This window comes from Camellia sinensis, chromosome 13 (genome assembly GCF_055761805.1).
Source record: "Camellia sinensis isolate YWXY chromosome 13, ASM5576180v1, whole genome shotgun sequence".
In the NCBI taxonomy this organism is placed as follows: Eukaryota; Viridiplantae; Streptophyta; class Magnoliopsida; order Ericales; family Theaceae; genus Camellia; species Camellia sinensis.
Genome location: NC_138973.1, coordinates 104,200,475 through 104,215,176, shown reverse-complemented (window position 1 = coordinate 104,215,176; position 14,702 = coordinate 104,200,475). Strand labels below are relative to the sequence as shown.

At 39.8% G+C, this 14,702-nt stretch overlaps 1 pseudogene; it reads right to left on the bottom strand.

Moving 5' to 3' along the window:
- The window catches only part of LOC145805600 (protein NRT1/ PTR FAMILY 1.1-like), a 49,553-nt pseudogene extending 41,733 nt beyond the window's left edge, over positions 1 to 7,820 (bottom strand).
- Between the last annotated feature and the right edge of the window lie 6,882 nt (positions 7,821 to 14,702).

The window sequence follows — 14,702 nt, the reverse complement described above, 5'->3', positions numbered from 1 at the left end:
CACTAATGTTACTTGACCCTTTTGAACCCCTCCTTCCGGGCTAATGTTGAACACCTTGGGGCCACTTTCTTGAACTTTGAACCACATACTTGTGATGTACACACTTGGGAGGACCCTAAAAGTTGGTGGCCGGCCACTAATGTTGCTTGACCCTTTTGAACCCCTCCTTCCGAGCCAATGTTGAACACCCTTGAGCCACTTTCTTGGACTTTTAACCACAGGGTTGTGTTGAGGGCACATGGGAGGACACCATTATGTGGTGGCCGGCCACTAAACCAACTTGACCCTTTTGACCCCTAGCCGGCCGGCTAGGGGGTGTGGCCGGCCGGCCACCTGAAACAAAAATACCTGGCCGGCCATGATCCTCACACTGTTCACTTTACAGCTATATAGCTTTATCCCCCATAAAATATCCCAATCCGGGGGATATTTTGTGGGGGAAAACTTGCCTATTTCCCCCCACCTTTTGCCCCTCCTTTACTCCCCCTTTCTTGTCCATATAATCAGCTGGCAACATTGCATACAAGGGTTAGAAAAAATTGTCTTCAAGCCTTGAGACATAACTCCCTCTCCATCTCCCTCATTTCCTTGAAAACCTTCAAGTTCTACACTACCATTTCTTCTACACCACCAAGCTCTACCACCACCACTCCAATCCAACAGCAAGGGGAGGAATTCCAGCAGCTAAGAGGCAACAAATTTGGCCCAAGAAGCAACAAAAGAATTGGTCTTCAAGGGTGAGTTGCAATTTCCCCTTTTTGGCCCATTTCTTGTATCTTTTGCAAGCCATACATGCTTATTGTTTTGAGCTCCGACCAAAACTGAAAAGGTCATTTTTTTGAGCTCATTTTCATGTCTCATTAAGGGCTCAATCCTGTTTGAGCCCTCCATCTTGCACTTGCTTCAATACCCTCTTTGAATGTCAATATTTTGCATGCTTTTTCTAACCTACGTGTGATCTATTTTGGAGTTTCTCATGAACTATAAGTAGGCTTATTTTGAGCCCCTCTTCAACATTGAAGAAGGGCTCATCTTTGTTTGGGACCTCCATGTACCACTTGTCTTTGTATCCTTCTTTGGTCCCCTATTCTTGTATGACTTGGCAGCCTATCTTGGTTCCATTTTTGGTCATTTTACAGAGCTATAAAAGCTCTTATTTTAGCCCATTCTTCATGTTTCATTAAGGGCCTTTCATGGTTTGAGGCATATTTTATACACTTCATGTTATATCTCTCTTTTAATCCCCATTTTTGCATGCTTTGGCAGCCTATCATGCTTCTGTTTTTGGTCTTTTTACAGGCCTATAAATAGTATTATTTTGGCCTATTCTTCATGTTTAATTAAGGATCTTTGGCTGTTTGATGAATATTTTGCATACTTTGTGTTATAGCCACTTTTGAGCCTCATTTTGCATTGCATTTCTAGCATGTTTGTATACTGTTTTGGAGTTTTTACAGTTCTGTAAATAGTCATATTTTTTGTCCCTCTTCAATTTTGTAGAAGGGAATTTTTCATTTTGGGCTTTTCATATACCACTTGCCTCTTTGGCCACCTTTTGGCCCTTTTTCTTGCATGGGAGTGCAGCCATACCTGTGTTTGTTTTTGGGGTTTTTACAGTTCTGGAAAACATCATATTTTGGGCCCCTCTTCAATTTTGTTGAAGGGCCCTAACCTATTTGGAGTTAGAAGCTATGAGTTGCTTCATAATCTCATGTTTAGGGCCATTTTTGCATGCCATTGTTGCCCTATCTTTGCTTGCTGTTTGGCCATGTTTTGAACTGGAAAAATGCTTATCTTGGGATTGTCTTGCTTCTGTATTTTCATTGCATGTCCATATTGTGCATGTTTGGTATAGCTATAGGCCATTTCGGGTGCCAAAATTCATATTTCGGGACTATTCCATCCATCGGGTGTGTTTTCGCCTCGTTTCGGGGCTGTTTTCCCCCACATTTCAATGCTTAGATTCCATGTTGCATTCTATATGCCATTTTCATGCCATTGCATTGCGTATGCCATTGCCTCGGTTTGCGTGCCCGTGTGCACGCATTTCGAGGCACTTCATTTTCATCCATCGGCCTCTTATGTGAGTGTGGCTAAGGCTCTCTCATGTTAGTATAAGTCCATGTTGCATTCTATATGCCATTTTCATGCATTTGCATTGCGTATGTCATTGCCTCGGTTTGCGTGCCCGTGTGCACGCATTTCGAGGCACTTCATTTTCATCTATCGGCCTCTTATGTGAGTGTGGCTGAGGCTCTCTCATGTTAGTATAAGTCCATGTTGCATTCTATATGCCATTCCATGCATTTGCATTGCGTATGCCATTGCCTCGGTTTGCGTGCCCGTGTGCACGCATTTCGAGGCACTTCATTTTCATCTACTGGCCTCTTTTGTGAGCATGGTTGAGGCTCTCTCATGTTAGTATAAGCCTATATCATATTTCCATGTCATTTGCATTGTGTATGTCATTTCCTCAGTTTGCGTGCCCGTGTGCACGTATTTCGAGGCATCTCCTTTTTACAGCATAGTGCATGCTAGGCTGTATCTTAGATCGCATTCATGCATTTCCTCGGTTTGCGTGTCTGCGTGCACGCATTTCGAGACATCTCTTTTTACAGCATAGTGCATGCTAGGTTGTATCTTAGTTGCATTTCATGCATATCATGCATATTGCATCGTGTTCAGAATAGGAGTTAGCCCGGGCACGGGAAACGAGGTGCATTTCGTACTCCGAGTGACGGAATGTGTCTCAATTCCCCAGTCACCGACACTCCGGATCATCCATGATGGAGTTAGGTCTTGTTGTGTTTTCATGTGCATTCATTCTATATTGAGTTGTGCAATTCGACTCTTCGGCCATCATGCCTCGGTATGCGTGATTGGTGGCACGAGGATCGAGGCATGCATATATTTGTGAAAATACATTGCTATGCCCCTTTCCTGCTCTCTGTTGCAGCAAAATGAAGAATCAGCAAACTTCCGGAGTTTGGCGCGCTTTCCAAGAAAAATCACAAAACAGAGGCTAATTGGGGCATCCCAGTGGATTTCCGCGAAGGCAGCCCAGACATGCATCATTCATCAGGAGCAAGGCAGTCCCTGGCTTGCACGCCAGTTTTACAGTTTTCTTATTTAATTTGTTAATTAATTAGGAATTTGTATATTATTCGGACTGTAATATTTGGACTGTACTATTCTTTCATTTGGGACTGTATTATTTATTCGGACCCTCTGCGCGAGGGCACAACTGTAATAAGTGTGCGTGTGTGTGTTGTATGTCTTCCAACCCCATGTCTTTCTCCCTTTTATTTATCCGCTTATGATGTTTAGATTAGGGCATGTTTAAATTAGCATACAGTATGACAGCATGTTTGCATCATTCATCTGTATTGCATGCACCGGGCTCGGCGCATCATACTAACTGCATTGTACTTTCAATTCCAAATTGAATACATGTTAGTTGTAGCATTCCATACGCCATGTTTAGAATAGCCGAGCCTGCTATAGTTGCATTTTGCATGTGTTGCATTGGGCATTTCTGTATACTTAGGATCATGCATGATTTCTAATGTAAACTTCTGTTTTGGCTTGGAGTACTCGGTAAGTTTTATGCTTTAACATCCTTGCATGCATGCGAGTGACTGCCATGAATAGCATGCTTACCATGAGGCTAAATGCTTATGTGATATATCTGCCTGAGTGCCTGTGGGTGAAGGTTGGGTTACTTGGATTGGAATAAATCATCAACTGTTTGTTTTAAGCCCACTAGATAGTTTCAAAACCATCTCTTCTAAGCCCACCTGAGGGTGGCAAAATCTGCATTTTAAGCCTACTTACGAGTAGCAAACCATCTTTCAAAATTAAACATGAAATGTTTTGTTCCAATTCGGGCGACCCAGTCTATACTTATATGCTGTGTACATCACATAGTAACCTAGGCTAATAACCGGAATAAGAACACACAAATTTTTCAAAAATAGATATCATGGTTAGTAGAGGCCGATCTTTGATCGGGCGAGCGGGGGTGCTCACGAAGTGACCTTCCCCAATCGTACCCAAGTTCCCGAGCCGAGACAACTTTGGTGATGACGGACACGTGGCCTTTGGCACCGAGTCAGGGTTTCCTAAATTTCCCAAAACAAAATATTTAGGTGGCGACTCTGTATCTGGCAAAGCAGTCCATGTTTGGCACTTCTTTCAAAAATCTGTTTTCTCAAAACGATTTGCCGGATTTGGACTCTTTGGTTCAGACTTAGAACCGTAACACAAATCGAGTCCGAACTGTAGCGAGGTCCCCCGCGGACTTGTTACAGGCATTGTTTTCCTTCTTCCCTTCTGGGTATTAGTTGCTGGAATCGGCATGTCGTGCAGCGGGTACGGTGACTGCATGACATTGTTTTGCATCATGAAGTTGACGACCGACTGCAGGTCTGCCGACTTATTTGCCAATTCTTTTACTTCTTCATCCCTCCGCATGCACCTATCCGTCCATACCTGGAGGTTATCTTCGGTATAGTACTTGTTTTGGTCTGTCTTCTTTGAAGTGTCGCCCTCCTGGCCGACGTCTTTCTCTTCGTGGCCCTGGTCACGAGTTTCTGGATTGTTGTTGTCTCCTTCAATATCAAGGTCGATAGGTCTGCCACTCCCAGCAGGAGTGTCGTCCCCAATCTTTTCCTTCTGTCCGTTATTGGCCATCTATTCTTCTAATTTCTGACATACGGCGCCAAATTGTGTGAGTAATTTTCTTGACCACACTGCCCGTTTATTAATTAGCTAGAGAGCACCAGCAGAATAGATGGCTTCAGTTAACCTGTAACATAAAGAAAAGGCTCCGGCGGTGGCTCTTCCACCCGGGGCCACTCCGACGATCAAGTCAGTATATCTCTCAAAGATAATCAAGTGTTAAACTCAAAGCATAAATTGCGTACCTTAGACCCACGGGGTGCCTCTCTTTTATAGTTACCTTAATCCTAGTCCCACTAGAAGCTTGACTCCTGTGGACTCCAATTCAGTACTTACCTTGGACTCTTAAAGAGATAAAGATAAACTCTCCAAGAGATTTATCCTTATCTTGGCTAAATCTCCTCTTTATTCTAGGACTCTTGTCCCTTATCCGTTTATCTTGGATTCCGATATCTTCGGGGATAACCTCGGCAACGTCGGGATAACCTCGGCATAATGACCAGGACACGTGGCACCTCGGCTGACACATCGGCGTCACCTTGCCACGTGTTGGTACTCAGAAATATATCCCCACAGGCGGATATACTAAAACCCGGTTATAGAGGTTACGTTACTTGGGCTTGTAGAATTGCAGGCTAGGGATCTTTTCTTGTAGTTGATTCCAATCACAAAATAAAGCCTTTGAATTTCAAAATGAACTCCAAATATGTAGACTGTTTTGTATCATGTTTGAAATTCAGTTATCTATTCTCAAAAATTGATACAAAAAAAAAATAGTTCAGAAAACCGTGTTTTGCAGGAAATTTTTTGAAAACGACCCTTTTTTTAAGAACACTTAGGTGCTGTTTGGTAACACTTACGTTTTCAGTTTTCTGTTTATATTTACAAAAATTTAAAAAACTCAAATAAAAACTTGTTTGGTAAAATTTTTGATTTATAAATCAGTGGTCTCAGTTTATAAATTTGGCCAAAAAATGAAAACACAAAAAATGTGTTTCCATTTTGAGTTTTCAGTTTTTTTTTTTTTTACCACCCAACACTAGCCACCACCCGCCACCATTTTCTACCACCGTCTTCTGCCTCCGCCTCCGCCACCCGCCTCCACCGCCACCACCACTACCACTACCCACCACCCACCACCCACCACCCACCTGCCATCCAACCGCCACCACCCACCACTTGCCATTACCATCCACCGCCCGCCACCACCACTTACCACCACCACCATCCACCACCTGCCACCACTAGCCACCCACCACCACCACCTGCCACTCACCTGCCACCACCACCACCCACCACCACCATCATCCATCACTCACCTGCCACCCACCTACCACCACCACCCACTCGTTACTACCTATCACCCGCCACCGCCACCCACCCACCCACCCACCCACCCACCACCACCACCACCACCACCACCACCACCCGCCACCCACCTGCCACCACCACCCACCACCCGCCGCCACCACCACCCACCACCGTTACCCACACACCCACCATCACCACCCGCCACCATCACCACCACCACCCACTCGTTACCACCCACCACCCGCCGCCGTCACCCACCCATCCACCCACCATCACCACTCGCCACCACCTACCACCACCTGCCATCCGCCGCCCACCTGCCACCACCACCCACTTGCTACCACCCACCACCCGCCACCGTTACCCATCCACTCACCACCACCACCCGCCACCTACCCGCTACCACCACCCGCCACCACCACTACCATCACCCACTCGCTACTACCCGTCACCATCACCCACCCACCCACCCACCACCACCACCACCACCCACCACCCACCGTCACCACTTTCCACCACCGTCTTCCACCGCCACTTGCCACCACTCGCCATTTCTCACTCTTTTTTATATTTTAAATTTTTTTTAAACATTTTGTCAATTACCAAACACGTTTGTAGTTTATGTTTTTCTAAAAATAAACAAAAACCAGTTTATAAAATTTTTGTAAATATAAACTGAAAACGTAAACGTTACCAAACACACCCTTAAGTGTTTTTTTCTTCTAGTGAATTTTCAAATTTATTTTTGCAAAGAAATAAAGAAAAATGACATGAAATAATAAAAACAATGGGTGGTTTTAAAACTTTTGATTGTTTTTGTTTCCAAAAGGATGAAAAACGAAGATATCAAAAATGAAAACGAAACAAACAGACTAGTAGTCTTTTTTGTGCATATATATGTGCATGCAATTCACAAATAAAAAATATATAACAGAGAAATTTCATGGAAATATGTTCGTACAAGTATAGTAACAATTGATCCGAGTCCAGCCACGCAGAACCGACCCAAGTAAGAATCCGAAAGAAAGGCCCCAAAGGTAGGCAAGAATTTGATACTGCATTCCACAGGAACAAAATGCTAGTTCCGGTCACAATAGACAAGTGATACTCATTTTTCAGGTACAAAATCATATTTGCATGAAGCCCCACACTTGCTACCTTCTCAAGTGCCTCATTTGCTGCACAAAAGATCAGTATGAAACAAAAAAAAAAAAAAAATGAGATAATTCTGTCCTTCCATGTTGTGTTCAATTCAAATACGAAATCATAATTTACGAAATAATTGTTAGAATATTTGTCAGCCTAAATTGTACTATATAAAAGGTAAAAAAGTGTTGCAGAAAAACAACTTGGTGTGTCTAAAAATCAGTATGGACAAAAAACATATGAGATGACCTCCATAAAAAATACCTACCTAGTTGGGTTCAATTCTATCCTTCCACATTGCATTCAATTCTCATACAAAATCATGATTTACGAAACACTTTTTAGAATATTTGGCAGTGTAAATTGTACTATAAAAGGGTAAAAAAATGTTGTCGAAAAACAATTTATTGTGTCTAAAAAACATAATGAACCAAAAAAAAAGACATAACCTCCATAAAAAATACCGTACCTATTTGTGTTTAATTCTATCTATCCATGTTGTGTTCAATTCAAATACAAAATTTACAATGAACTTGTTAGAATATTTGGTGTGTCTAAACTAAAAAACTCTGTTTTTCGAACAATATATCACCTATGACAAAAGGCATAGTCGTCAGGCCTCCTTTCCTTCGCAAGACCGGTTGACTGGTCGTCTTCACTGGATCTGCATACCTTTCCTCCATCCTTCCTTTTGATCACAACAATGTTTCTCAGACTATGAGGTTCAAGAGAGACAGAGATAGAGAGAAATATAGAAAGAGAGAGGGCTTAGTGATTCAAGACATAAATGGAGAAAACGAGGAGAGTGTGAGATTTCCTCGTCCTATATCACGTTGGTTTTCACATTGCTAAATGGCTCATTTATACTCTTTGTGATAGATACTTGACAAAACAACAAGCCCAGGCTGCTCTCATGCCATGAGCTACGCATCTGTCAGTTATCAGTAACGCTTCGATTATATCATCAAATGTGTTACTTCTCAAGATTATGATTTTCTCACAACACCACCACATAACCTCAACTAAAGTTTTGGCTTGGAGTGACAAAAATCAGAATCCTATTTGCTTGGTTCTATTTTTTCAAAAACACTTTTCAGAAAATTCTACTTTCTTATTTTTCATTTTTTTTTATTTTTACTGAATTTTTTTAATATTTTAAATAATTTTTTTTACTTTTTAGACACACCTAACATAAATACACCTAAAAAGTAAAAAAATTGTAAAAAAAAAAACTTTTAAAAATTCACTAAATACCAAAAATAAAAAAAATACAAAAATTCAGTATATTTTTTGTATTTCTATGTATTTATTAACTTTTTAAAATATTTTTTCACAATTTTTTTACTTTTTAGATGCATCTAAGTAAGATGCATCTAAAAATGTTTAAAAATTTAAAAATATTCACTAAAAACAAAAAAACACGAAAATCAAAAAACTCAGTTTTCAAAAAATTTAATTCAGAAAACTCAAACCAAACACACTGTTGTCTTTTACTAATATTCCGTGTTTAGATTTATCTCAATGATCACAATCTACCAAAAAAAAAAACCATTTGAAACCATGTAATGATAAATCTTTCTAGTGGCACACGTATCTTAGGCTAAGTTTGGCTACTACAAAATAATTCATCTTTTTATCTTTTTATTTTTTTTTCATCACATCACTTCTCTACTTTTCTGCACATCTTTTTGTAAAAAGACAAAAAATACACTTACAAAGCTAATCATGGTTTTGCCTACAACTATGAGAATATCTTAGAGATAGAAGTATTAAATTTCTCAAAAATATCCTAAGTGAACCTATATAATTAAAACATACTACTAATTTGTACTACTATATTTAAGGGGCTTTTATAAAACTCTAGGTGGCAGTCACCCCTCCCAACTCTGTAATGCCCCAATTTTTATAGGATCCGATTAGCATAAAATAAACCTATATTCACCTTTCTTATTCTGAATCAATATAGTGAAGCTTGTGGAAGCCCAAAGTATCCCGATTTCCTACAATCATCACCATTAAAATGAATCTCTATCCATATATTTCATTTCATTATTATAGACTTACAAAAGTAATCACATGCATTACACATTAATGACTCCTAATGACGGAATCTATAGCATGTATCACGCCCTAGATTTTGTTACTTGCTTACATTACCAAATTCCTTATAAATAATCTATTTTCCAATAATAGTTATAGTAACACCACAAGCTAAATTGAACAAAAGAGGTGAAATACTAAACACAATTAATAATACATGCCCCAAGGGCTTACATTGAGAGTTTCAATTATACACAGTTACATAAAAAGAAACACCTCTCATTTTAGTCTTTCAATCCCTCATTCACGCTATATACCACATGGACTCCTAACAAACAAATAAATTCTTGATATTCAACTGTTGCACCTGACCTTGTTCCTGTAAAATGGTTAAACAATATGGGATGAACATAGGTCCAATAGGGATCTAAAATGATTCATGACAATAAGATCAATAGATATATGTGCTCATGAATGTTAAACGGGTGATACATAAATAAATAATATGCCTTTTATACTCAAAATAAAGTGCACATAAGTAATACCTTCCTTATGAGAATTTCACTGATTTTTCAAAGAAAACTCATTCTTTTATCTTATTACCCTTCTTGTATAATTTCAACCAATTTTCTTAAAAATCCCATTTTAACATTTTATAAGAATCTTAGGTCTATTAACCATGTATTACTAATGATCATACATCATACTCTTTAATTAACAACTAACCATTGGCTGGCCGACCAACTAATTGGCTAGCCGGCCAAAAAAGTTGGTCGTGGCTGGCTATTTTGCATGAAATAGGATGTTTCGACAAAATTATCAACTTTTTCTCTTGTTTCCACATTGTTCTTTGCCCGATTTCCTCAAAAAAGTTTTCATTTTGAAGTTTAAAAGTGTGTCTCGAAACACTACAAAAATATTCAGGTCAAAGTGCGGCAAGAAGGCTTTGAAATAGAGTTTTGACCAAGACTTAAAAAACACTTTGCCAAAACAGGCTTAGGGTTGGGAATGAAGTACAAATTCCAAATTTCTTATTGAGGATTTTGTAAGAAACACATTCTTGTTTTCATTATCGGGTAATCAAAAGAAAGCACCCAAGTCTTATGGCTGGTGAAAATAGGGTGTCTACACACCTATAATCAAGGTGTAAATCCATTCTCGAACCGCCTTCCCGGATTCCCAAACCAACACCACGGTACCCTCTTAACCCAGAGTGAATAGATTAGAAATTAAGGAAAATGAGTCATTCTCGACTCACCGACTATGAGAAATAAGCAATTGGTCAAACAAAAACAGAATCCCCCACAATACACAACTTTAGGAATCTCAAATCTAACAAAGGTTATGACCACCTCCACAAACCAGATAGCTTACCAAGATTCATAGAACTAAAACCTAACAGAAGAATGTCCATACCCGTAAGACACGTCACCCCCACTTCAACAACATACTCCATATCTAATAATCACTGGACAAATAACACCCCGGAGTTCAAGAACAATAATGCACTATAACTTAGAAGCTCTCCCAAAAAAAAAAATAGAGTTCATTAAGGAAAACCCGGTTCAACAGATTTAACAATGTTAACCCACTCAAAACAAAGCACAAAACATTCTAGATAATTGACACTTTAAAACTCAAAGCTAGATTTATAGTCACAACAAAACTCTTATTCAATTCTTCCAATGGAAAGAAATTTGCCCTGGAAACTTGACCCACAAACTGTACCACAACACATGTTTAAACAATACTAGCCCATCAAAACAATACGTTCAATCACCCAGTATCAATCTGTGCTCAATTCATTACTCAAGCCAAATCTACATGATTAAAGAATTTAATTACACCTCATAATAAAGCTATACCTTTGTTTTGAAAACACTTCCTTGAGCACTACATAGTGCATTTAAATTAAGTAGGTTAATAAATAAAAATAAATAAATAAAACAAAATTTTTCAATCCACACAGTAATTCATAAAAATAAAAATAAAAAGTTTTTCATATCCAGTTTTATAAAGTTTACTATTTTATTAAACATTTTTTAAGAACCAAAAGTGAAATTACCACAACCATGTTCTCAATTCCAATGCCAACCGAAGCCATAATATTGGAAAAGTTCATTTCCATTCCCCTTTCTAACATCACTACTAGTGATTCCCAACCGTCACCCAAGACCACCAATCACAACTCATGTGATTTCAACAATTAATCTTAATATCAATCAAAACAACAGTTCATACAAGCAAAAAAATATTACAAGACAATAATGCACAAGTTTGTAATTTCCTCTCATAACATTCATTTTCACCAATTAACAATCACAAGTTATCACGTCACACTTCACATTCCCAAAATCTCATCTCCTATCTGAATAAAAGGATTTTCACACATACACATACTAAATACCGCATCCATACAATCAAGTTTTGACACTTTAAGTGTGTTCCCAAACATTTCTTAACTATACAATTTCTTGCTCAAAACGAAAACAACTTACAAGGTGACAACTTGTCAACCTCTTTCCAATACAAGACAACTGAAACTATTAACCCTCGACACTTAGCACTCAAACACCAATGAGTTCCCAACACGGATTACCCCTACATGGGGTTCAACACCGACATACAACATGACTACCCTCTCTGTTTATTTCTTTCTTGAGATTATACCACCCAACCTCCCCTCCCAATCAACTCCTAATAACCTTTATTCCTATATGAGAATTAGACACTTCACACCACTTCTAGTGACCATTAGGATCACTAACAAAAACCTTTACTCACATGTCATGACCCGAACCCGCCCCTATGGGTTAAGGACATAACCGGCCGGCAATCTTGAGATTACCTACGGCCTCAGACCAAAACAGACATAACTTGTCAGAGTAAAGGGGCCAAACGGAAGCAATAAATAAAAACTTTGTCCATAGAGCCGTGCTTACATGCACAACAACAGACCATATTCAGTTACGTTAATAACCCACATCAAAAGTACGGTTTCACAAAATTCATTACAGACCGGATCAACCAAAACGAGTCAACCTATGACAGACTATTTACAGATATACATAAAGTCCTTGCCGGCAAGACAAAACATAATTACATAGCAAAAAGGCAAGGGTAGGTCTCAAGAGTGAGACGCAAGGCTGACTTCCTCAAAACTCGGATTTTTCCTAGCGGACTTCACTGGGGCTGGGTTTGGACTTCCCTTGGCTCACCTACAAACACATGAATGAGCGTGAGCGATAGCCCAGTGAATAATATCAAATGCAGAAATTACACAACAATGTAGAACAACATGTTCCAAACGGCCTTGGGCCCAATTCATACTTCTATTCATGGCCAAACGGCCTTCGGCCCATTCACTTATGTCGAAACGGCCTTCGGCCCATTCATTTATGTCAAAATGGCCTTCGGCCCATTCATTTATGTCAAAACGGCCTTTGGCCCACTCGTTCATGTCAAAACGACCTTCGGCCTACTCATTCATGTCAAAACGGCCTTTGGCCTACTCGTTCATGTCAAAACGACCTTCGGCCTACTCATTCATGTCAAAACGACCTTCGGTCTACTCATTCATGTCAAAACGACCTTCGGTCTACTCATTCACGTCAAAACGGCCTTTGGTCTACTCGTTCATGTCAAAACGACCTTCGGCCTACTCATTCATGTCAAAACGGCCTTTGGCCTACTCGTTCATGTCAAAACGACCTTCGGCCTACTCATTCATGTCAAAACGACCTTTGGCCTACTCGTTCATGTCAAAACGACCTTCGGCCTACTCATTTATATCAAAACGACCTTTGGTCCATTCATTCATTTATTCCTGTCAGGCTTTTGTCCACAATCCCAATTAACAGCTCGTAAAGTTTATAAGGGAATAAACAATTGGGCATTGACAAGCTTACAGATATTGAGATTACTCACAGTGAACGGTTTGTGGATTCGCCCTGGAGCTTGACCCTACACATTCCACGAACACGGAAGGGTCATTAATAATTCAATCCGTTCTTTAATTCACATATTCCTCTTTAGGCCTTATTCCTATCTCATTAACTCATTGACAATGCTTAACATATGCCTAAGAGTGCTTACAAGTGAAAGAGAACGGAAAACGAAACACAGAACGCATGAACAAAATTCCAGAAAACAGGGTCCCCGCTCGAGCGTCAACTTAGCCGCTCGAGCGTCAACTTAAGGCCTGCAAAAGTACTGGTTGCATGAAAAATGCGCACGAGCGTGGAATAGAGCGCTCGAGCTGAAGGCCCGTCTACAAAACTCCACGCTCGAGCGTGAGGTATCCTGCTCTAGCGGACATCCAACTCTGCAAAAGTGCTGGGAGCACGATTTTCCCGCTCGAGCGGCCGTTACCCCGCTCGAGTGGACATCAAAATTCTGGGTTTCCCAGAATGTGTTCTTGAGCTCCAAATCGGTTTTCCAGCTACATTACTTGCATGCAATGGCTCAAATCTCAATATAATCATACTAACATGGCACCAATGCAAGATTATAACATTATGAAGCTCAATTTCTTGATTTATCCGTATGCATGTCCCAAAATATGTCAAACTCAACATCAATATAACAAATTCATGCATTCAAGCTCATATCTTCTCAATTTGCACATGCATGTGATGAATTAGCCACATTCTCAACTTAGATACCACAAATGGTGATCAAAACATGAATTTCAACTAAAACTCTACATGAATCATGTGTTTCAAGCTCAAACATGCAAATTCAAAGTAATTTCTCACATGCATGAGTTCTAAGACTTCAAACTCAACAAGAATCAACTTATTACATGCTCTTGATCACAAACAACTCTTGAACTCACAAGATTACAAGTTCAATTCATAATTTCAAGAGTCAATGGCTTAGCTAGAAGTCCAATTCTTCAATCTATGGTCCGATTTGAGTTGGACTTCAAGATTCCAAGCCCTCAAGATCAAACACAGATTTTTCTCTCTTCTCTCTCTCTCTAATGGCCGGCCCTCTCCTCTCCTTAGAGTGTATATCAGCCAAGTGAGAATTAGAGAGGGAGTTTAATTGAGTAGTGCTCATATACAACAAGCCCCACTAAGTCACAATATAATAGTAGAGAGTAATTGGGCACCCATTTTACCAACTTAATCTGGTCCAGATCAATTTTTCAATTAAATTTCACCGTAGGCTCTAAAAATTATGCCAATCACAATGGCGTAATCAATTTCGGGTTCTGTGGCCGATAAGGCCCTCGGTTAAATTTCCAAAGTTGATTAGTCAAACAGGTATTCCTACGGTGAACAGATAAAACTTCAAAATCACATATATTCACATAATGGCACATAAAATCATGATAAACACATAATCCTATAAACAAATTAATGGCCAATTAGCATAACACAGAACAGGGGTATCACAGTCTTCCCCCCTTTAGGAAGTTTGGTCCTCCAAACTTAGGTTACCTTCGTCGGGAAACAAATGTGGATAGCGTAGACGCATTTCCTCCTCTTTTTCCCATGTAGCATCTGTCCCATAGTGTT